The following is a 9,592-nucleotide window of genomic DNA, read 5'->3' on the forward strand; positions in this document are numbered from 1 at the left end:
TTCAGTTATTATTTCTTTACATAAGCTTTCTGCCCCTTTCTCTTCCTCTTCTTCTAGGACTTCCATAATGTGTATATTGATTTATTTGATGATGTTACATAAATAACTCAGGTTTCCTTCACACTGTTTTCGTTCTTTTTTCTTTTTGCTACTTTGGGCAGTTTCAAATGATCTAGCTCTGAGTTCACTGATTTTTTCTTCAGCTTGATGAGGTCTGTTGTAGAAGCGCTCTTATGAATTTTTTACTTTAATTATTGTGTACTTCAGTTCCAAAATATATTTTTGGTTATGTTTAATGGTTTCTAACCCTTTGTTGAATTTCTTGCTTTGTTCATATATTGTTTTCCTGATTTCATTCAGTTATCTATCTGTGTTCTCTTGTAGCTCACTGAACTTCTTTAAGATGATTATTTTGAATTCTTTTGAATTCTTTGTCGGGCAATTCATAGATCTCAATTGTTGTTTATTAAAGATTTATTTTTTCCTTTGCTGGTGTCATGTTTCCTTAGTTTTTTGTGAATCTTGTAGCCTTGCATTGGTATCTGCACATTTGAAAAAGCAGCCACCTCTTCCAGTCTTTACAGACTGACTTAAGCAGGGACAGCCTTTCATCAGCCAGCCCAGCTGAGATTCTGTATGGACACCTGATGGGGTCTCTGGGTCGGCTTGATTCCTGGGTCTGCTGGGTGGGTTTTGAGCCTGGGCCTGCTGGTGCAAGTCTGGAGCATGTGTATGCAGAGGGCAGCCTGATGGCGGGGTACACCATGGTAGCCGTGGAGCCTGTGTCCAAGGGGGTGGGCCTGAAGCCTGGGCCCGTGGAGTGAGGCTGTAGCTGAGGAGCACTGGAGCAAGTTGCAGTCCATTAAGGAGGGCTGGTCCTAGGGTTCCTAGTGGAGTCAGACACTCATTTCATTTTCATTCCCTCACAGGAGCTCCTGAGCAGAGGGAATCTCTCAGTGCTTCACTGTCAGGGCTATGGGAAAAGGTTATAAGAGTAAAGTGAAGCTGTCTTTTCTACCCTCCTCAATGCATCTTTTCTCATTTGTGTTCCACCTGGGTGTTGTAATCTCTCACCTGGATTCCTGAGCTCTTGTGAAGTTATTTTGTTCCATGCGTGGATGTCAACTTCTTTTCTGTGTGGGAAACTATACTCAACCCCCTTTTTTGTCATCTTGCTGATGACACTCCGTCCAAAATTATTAAGCACCTATCTTATGCAGTCATTGGTAGAGCAAGTTTCTCCATTAATGGATTTAAGCTCAAATATTAAAGGTGGCATGGGTGGAGAGGAGGAAAGAAAGGTCATAAGTACGCTAATTAATTCATTAATCAATATGATAGCTCATGAACTGAAGATACTGAGAAGCATTACAAAAATAAGTGGGTAATATATTGAGAGAGACTGGAGTGGAGGTGGCTTGAGTTACAGTAGGGAAGAGCAGCTCCTTCAGTGTGGCTCAACTTTTATTAGGTATGAAAAGACTGAGCAACAGCAGCCCAAGAAAAGGACGATCTGGTGAACATACAATCAGGACTCTTTAAAGGGTAGGAAGAAGAAAAACTTGACTCACAGTGAAGAAATGTGCAGTTTAGCAGGACTCCAATTGAAAATCAAATTACCACAATAATAAATGATCTGAGATACTTACAGTGAATGCAGAGGAACAACAATTCCAGTTAGTTAGAGATAATGTAGAAGATGTGGAGAGCAAACAATCACATTTAAAGATGGTTAACCCTGATTTTTTAAAAAACTCATAAAATGTAAGAAATAAGAGGGAGGCTATAATAGAAGAGAATATTGTTTAAAAAAAAAGAGTTGACTCTGTAATTCAAGAATATTATTTGTTCTAGAAAAAATGTGACTAAGAATTATAGATAAGAAAAATATATTCTAGTTAAATTATTTAATTGTAAGTAGTAAAGTAATGGGCACATGCAGAGGGGAAAAAAGTCATTTACCAGGAGAAAAAGTCAAGTTGGCATTAGAGTTCTCCACAAACATTCAATCCCAGAAGACAATTGTAAATTGTACAATATCCGTAAAATTTGGAAGCAAAGAAGGGTGACCCAAGATAATAATTTCCAGCAGAGCTGTCTTTTGCATACATACTGGCAAGCAGTCCATGTTCTCAAGCATTTAAAAATTAGAGATTATCATATTATATATATATATATATATATATATATATATAAAACTGCTTCTGGAGTAAAAAGTACTTTATAAAGAAATTCAAGAAAATCAGGATTGAAGAAGTTGTGGTAATCAATAGGAGGTTAGCCTTCAGTTTATATTGATATGAAACTAAGGCTAAGCAACCAAGAAATTATGTTTACAAAACAAAATGTATATAAATATTGGCAATGAAGGAATAATGATTTACTAAAATCTTTGAAATGATAGTAGAGGGAATGTTGAAGGAAGGATAAGAATGCTAATTTGTTAATATTTAAAAGAAGAGAGTAAGTAGATAGTCTCAAATTAAACTGTTGTTTGTTTTAGTTAAAACAATGATGTTTGATAAAACTATTTTTCTTTCTTAACTTTAGAGCATCACTTAGCACTAAGTGACAATGATTTATCTCAACTTTAGTGATCACTTTAGTTTTACATCAGCAACAATTTTTTGTTTCTCTCATTTGGGCTAAAGCTAAATGTAAAACACTTTTCCAGAATCATCTTTGTTGATCTTTCTGTCTATTCATGTGCATAGAGATAGACGTGAAATAATACTCTTCTCATAATATTGTTGGTCATTTCTGGTCATAGGATTTGGGTTAATAGGGTGCTTTCATTTTAATGTTATTTCAAATTATACTAAATATATATAATTTCAAAATATTAGGGCCAATTTCATTGTTTCATTATAAATCAAACTATCAGTTTCTTTATTTTTTTCTTGCTCCTGAATGTATTGCACTGATAAGGACAGCCAGAAAGGTCAGCAGCCAATTTCCCCAGGTTCATTCTTCCTAGAGACGGAGTGCCAGCAATCATTCAAAGGCTAGCTAGCAGTAGCAGGAAGTCTTTTTAGTAATATCCCCACACATCCATCAGAATTATTGATGTGCTGATATGTCCCAGGAAATCTTGTTGCCCCTCAGTGATAACAAGGACTCTGGATGTGTCAATCAGATCCTGTCATTGTAATTATTTGCCATATTGTCATAGCTGAGTTGAGGCTGCAGCTCTACCACAATAAACATGTTATAATTAGTTCTGCTAACAGCATTTTGTAAAGAAGAGCTTATTGTTAAGTGAAATTTATTTTTGCGTGGGTACCAAGTCATGCCTTCTCCATTTTGCCTGGCATTTCTTTGTTTATAATTGATAGATGAACATTTACTAGTTTCATGTCTTTGGAATCAAAGCATCTATGGCAGATTTTCAGCTGTGTGGATGATTGATGTAATTCACAGCTTGGATTTGTATAGTGTCCTTGGGCAAGGCACAAGGAGTGTTTGTCACACGTACTCTGCAAACCCCAGTCACATGGATTAGAGACGTGGTAGGATGAAGAAGCATGTTGGGCATCTTAGATTCAGGAGTTCTTCATCTTGCATCCTAGGTCTTTCACTTACCTTGTAATCTTAAACAATTTACTCAATGTTTCTGAAACTCAATCATAACATTTAAAAAAGCATAAATAAAATAAAAGTGCAGAAGTGATTCTTTCATATGTCAAACAACTTTTGTTTTGACTGTGCTTTTGAAAGGTTGAATTCCAGTTTCATTAAGAACATCATGACTAAGTATTTTAATTAAAGGTAGGAGTATATGATAGTGCTTCTTTATGTTGAATTTTAATGTCCACCTGGAAACTGTCATTTTTGTTTTAGAAAATGAATAAAAAGTTAAGAGACTGAACAGCTTTAAGGTACAATCCCTGTATCATATATTTGTTAAAATAGGAACACAACCATGATTTAGGTAGACTCTTTTCTGATGATCAGTACATAAAGATATATTGTCAGCATAGTATAGTATTTAAGCCACTAAATATCCATTAGCATTTTAATAAAATAAATAGTCCCTATTAATAAATAAAAGTGCTGGGATTATTTATTTCAAAATGCCAAAATAAACACAATGCTCACTAAAATATTTGGAAATACAAGGATGACAGATAAAAAACAGAAAAGCACATTTCCAAACCCTGTTGTCTGGACTAAATGTAGCAGCTGTGGCAGAGCCTCCAAGACTATACCAGAACCTGAACTCTAACCCTTTCCATTTTCCTTACCCTTCCCCATGAGCTCCAAATTGGTGGCTGGAAAGAGGCAGCAGTACCTAATCTGTAATCCCTAATGTCACAGGATGCAGAACAGCTGACCCAGAGAGTGATTTTTCCCAAGTCTGAATTTACAGGTTCCAAGCTAGAGGCAAACTGCTCCTCACTAGGGGTTGCTTGCTCAGTCAGGGAACATCCCCAGATGCAACAGTTTGCACTGTACCTGAAAGCACCCCAGAGTTTATTCACAGCAATATGCACAGTCCCTTTAATCTTGGAACAGAACTTCACTGAAATATTTTGCAAAGTATCTGTCCTTCAACAGGTGACAGAATACTAGTAGTACTTTTGTCCTTTGGTGATCTTAGATCACCTTTAACAGGAGCACCATATGATCTATATTTTTAAATAAAATAATCCATCAAATCATCTTTCAGCCATGTGAAGAATCTTCATGATATTGAATAAAATTATAGAGACTGAGTCAGGAGATGAGAAACGCTGAAGTTCTGTGTTGCACAAGCTTCAAAATCCTATAGTTCCTGTGTTATAAGATTGCAAACACCAGAGTCTTTGACAAGAATAATATAGGCAATGCAGGGAGCAAGTCAAACAAAAATGGATATGCATACTACACTTTTGGAGATGACCCATTCCTCCAGTAACAAAATGTTCTATAGCGTGTCAATCAACAAGGTAAAGTGAAAGTATCATTAGGCTGAAAGAAATAGGATGCTGAAGTTCTGGTAGTAGCAGCTCCACTGGTTACTGGCAATATATCTTTGGCTCTAATTTCATCATCCTAAATTTCCCCATTGTTTAGATGAGAGATTATTAGAGTTTTCAAGTAGGAAAAGTTATAATCTTTAGGGAATGGAGGCAAAATTCATTTTTTGCTCAATTTGAGATTCCTTTTCTTTTTACCATTATTACTTAAAAATTAGACAGTCACTCAATTAGCTTCTCATTGGAACTGAGGACATTTAGATCAGATATGTGAAATGATAGTCTTTCAGGCTTCCCTGGTGGCTCATTGGTTAAGAATCCGCCTGCCAACGCAGGGGACACGCGTTCGAGCCCTGGCCCGGGAAGATCCCAAATGCTGCGGAGCAACTAAGCCTGTGCACCACAACTGCTGAGCCTGCGCTCTAGGGCCCGCGAGCCACAACTACTGAAGCCCCTGCGCCTAGAACCCGTGCTCCGCAACAAGAGAAGCCACCGCAATGAGAAGCCTGCGCACCGCAGCAAAGAGTAGCCCCTGCTCGCTGCAACTAAAGAAAGCCCGCGTGCAGCAACAGAGACCCAATGCAGCCATAAACAAACAAACAAATAAATAAATAAATAAATTTATATTGAAAAAAAAAACGATAGTCTTTCCAAAAGAATGCCAAAGCAGCCAGAGGAATTGTACAGAAAAGACTGCATGCCTAGCATAAAGTAAGGCTTATGCTGAAACCCTGGTAACTTCCTTTACTCCTCTCTTTTTTTCTTTTTTTTATATATATTTTAAAAAGTTTTAAAAATTATTTATTTTTGGCTGTGTTGGGTCTTCGTTTCTGTGCGAGGGCTTTCTCTAGTTGTGGCGAGCGGGGGGCCACTCTTCATCGCGGTGTGCGGGCCTCTCACTATCGCGGCCTCTCGTTGCGGAGCACAGGCTCCAGACGCGCAGGCTCAGTAGTTGTGGCTCACGGGCCCCGTTGCTCCGCGGCATGTGGGATCTTCCCAGGCCAGGGCTCGAACCCGTGTCCCCTGCATTGGCAGGCAGACTCTCAACCACTGCGCCACCAAGGAAACCCCCTCTCTTTTTTTTTCTTGCATGCAAAACGTCAGTATAGTTTGTTGGCTGTACCCTTACAATGCATCCAGGCTCCAAGCACTTCTAACTACTCTCACCATCCCACCTCAGTCCATGACCTGTCATTTCTTGCCTGGATTCTTAGCATTGTTGGTGTCCCTACTTCCACCTTTCTCCCCAACAGTCTAATATTAACACAATAGCCGGAGCCTTCCTTTTAAAGCAAAAGGTGTTACTTCTTCGATCAGAATCCCTCAGCAGTTTCCAGTCTTACTCCAAATAAAAGCTAAGGTCCTTACGTTGACCTGACTGCCCCCTTGTTAGTTAACCCTATTTCTTCTACATCTCTGAACTCAACTCCTACCTCTCCCACTTCCATAAACTTTGCTTCAGCCACACTGGACGCTGGTTCTTCAACACACCAAGCATCCTTTAACCTCTAGAAATGTTCACTTGATGTTTTCTCTGTTTGAACCTATTCTTCTAAATATCATTGTGATTTGTCACTCATCTGCTTTAAGGCTGTCTGTGTTCAGATGTCACTTTATGGACATACATGTGGTGGTGGCGGCCAGGAAGGAATGAGGGGCTTTCTATAATTACCTCAAAAGAAATAGCAACTTTCTACCATTTCTGTCAATATCTATCATCATTTCTGTCTTCATAGCATATACAGTCGTTATTACATATTACCTTCATAACATATTTTATCTGTCTTTCCTCTCTAAGCTGAAAGGATCTTCTTTTGGTTTTACCGACTGGTGTATTTTTAATGCTTATATAGTATCTAGCATGGAGCAGATGCCCAATAATGTCTACTGAACAAATGAACCCAGTTGGGATTGACATGTACACACTGCTATATTTAAAATAGATAACCAACAAGGACCTAGTGTATATAGCACAGGGAACACTGCTCAATATTCTGTAATAACCTAAATAGTAAAATAATTTGAAAAAGAATAGGTACATGTATATGTATAACTGAATCACTTTGCTGTACACCTGAAACTAACACAACATTGTTAAGCAACTATGCTCCAGTAGAAAATAAGAATTAAAAAAAAAGAAAAACAAGAGGCACGAGGTGATGCATCCACTCCAGTCTGCTAGCCAGGGTTCTCCCTGTCATGTGTCCCTTCTCTTCTTTAAGAAAAAGCTACTCTCATACCAAAATCACAACCTCCAGGAATTACTTTCAGGATATAGCAGAATTCTTAGAGTTTATATTGATAACCCATTTATTATTGTAAACCAAATGTCAACGGATTCTGATAAGTTCTTTTTCCTTGTGTTCCATCATTTATATCCAGTGAAAACTCCTTCTATCTTCTTTACCCCAACAAAACTCTCCACTAATTTACTCCTTCCTGAACCCTTCTGTTAGTGTTTCTCTGTCATGATTGACACACTGCTCTATGTTCTCAGCCTACTTACTGATTGGTCTTCTTATCGCCTCTTTGTTTTTGCTGAAGACACTATTTCTCTCCAGTTTCCTCAAATGTGTCTGGTGTATTTTCTCATGTCCTATAAAGCAAGACTGAGGGAGCTTATCTTTCCTTTCCTTGTCCTTTTGTCTGCCATTACCACTAGAAAATCATATCTCTTACATCATGTCCAACTTACAAGTCACACCATTTTATTTATGTTATATTAAATCAGTACTATATTCTTTCCTTTGTGGTTTGTATCAAAAATGTAATTATTTTATTCATTTTTATGTAATTGCATTATTTCTCCTCAGATGTATATGACATACTGTAGGATTTAATAACTATTTGTTTTATGAAATAATGACTTTTTATTTTTTAAAAAAACCCTTTGTATTACTTTGAAGTTAATACTGTGAAACAACACTATCCTTTGCAATATTGTAATTTATAAGAAACATATATTTGGTCATTCAGTTGAGAAAAATATATTTCTCATATATATTTGGTCTTTGTCCGTGGTTCCTGGCTTGCAGCTCCCAAAAACCTATGGTCAAACCGCCCAGATGGGATCTCCACATCTTTCAGAAATGTAATATATGTTCCTAAATTATTTCATTCTCCCTTTATCTGCAACAACTGTTTCCAAACTTTACTTTTAGTTAATAGTTATTTACTTTTTAATCTGAGAGTTCAATCATCATTTGCTTCAGAAAGCTCTTACTGATTCCCACTGGATTCTTTTCTCTTGACATATATTCTCATAGCACCTTCAATTTTTCTTTGTGGTTTAACTTATCACCCTATTGATTACTTGTTCAATGTTTAACTTTCCCATAAAAATTAAATCTCCATAAAGAATGGTTATTATATTTACCTATTTCACAGTTGTACCTTTAGTCCCAATACAGCTTTTTCTCATAGCACGTTTTCAAAAATATTTCTCTGCAATCAAAGACAATTTTCCTTTACAGCAGAAACAAGAAAGGATGAAAATGGCGTCTTCTTTTCTCAACCTAATTGTCCTTTTAATCCTCAAAATCCATTGTCATCCAATTCATTAGTCAGGACGGTTTGCTCATAATAACCTACACTCATTGACCCTACAGTGATGTTAACACAGGCCTGTAATGGACTAAATGCACAAACTCCTCTTCCTATTTTAACCCATTCCTGCCTTCAGACTCAGTTCAAGACTTTGTTGTCCTAAGAAGAGGAAGAACAATATAGGAGGAATATTACAGTCTTGAAGGCAGATTAACTACGTTTCTAAACCTGTCTCTTCAACTTAATCGCTATGAACTTTGGAAATTTGTAATATATTGAACCTCACAATTCTTACCCTTGTCATGTATATAATTACAAAATCTGCCTTAATGTGTTTTGTGAGGGCTTTTAAACAGTACGTGCTGAAAGTGCCTGATAATATATGGACATACACTCAATATCTGTTAAATCCCACTAGTGGAATTAGGGATCTTTTCCTCTCCTCTTCTGACTTACTTGTTTTAGCTCAACGCTGGGGGAATATCTGCCGATAAGATTAGCCCCTCTGTTTTGGAGGGCAGTTAATTTGATTGGAACATTTTCTGGGCTAAAGTCAATTAAGGGCTGTGTATGTATGTATGTATTTATTTATGTTTACTGTGTTAAAGGAGGGAGTAGGCTCTATTCTTCCTCTTTCACTTTCAGTTTTCTGTCATATGTGCACTCTGGGCAGGTCTGTGTTCTGAAGCCAGCAATGCCATATTTGCTCATGTAATAGGTGGATTTACAGAATGCTCCATAGTCGCAGCTGTCCTGAATTAAAGTAGGGCTCAAGAACCTTCTCTCAGGCTCGCAGGCCAAGCCTAGATGTGCCTGGCATTCTAGCTATGTGCTGATTTTTATTGTGGTATAGCTATTTTTCAGTTGAAGCTTTATTATAATATGTTCATTTTCATTAAAACTCTTAGCAAGTTTTTGTTCAGAGCTTCAGACATAACTTCAGTTACATTTTTAGTTCATTTTCGAGTTAGAAAGATTTGGGTTCAAAACCTAATTATTTTTATTCTTATTTCTCTGAGGATTTTTTTAGCCTTAGTGACTATATCACTTAGCCGCTCTATGAAATGAGGAACATTACATCCACATCT

Source organism: Balaenoptera physalus (genome assembly GCF_965194825.1).
Source record: "Balaenoptera physalus genome assembly, chromosome: 14".
NCBI lineage: Eukaryota > Metazoa > Chordata > Mammalia > Artiodactyla > Balaenopteridae > Balaenoptera > Balaenoptera physalus.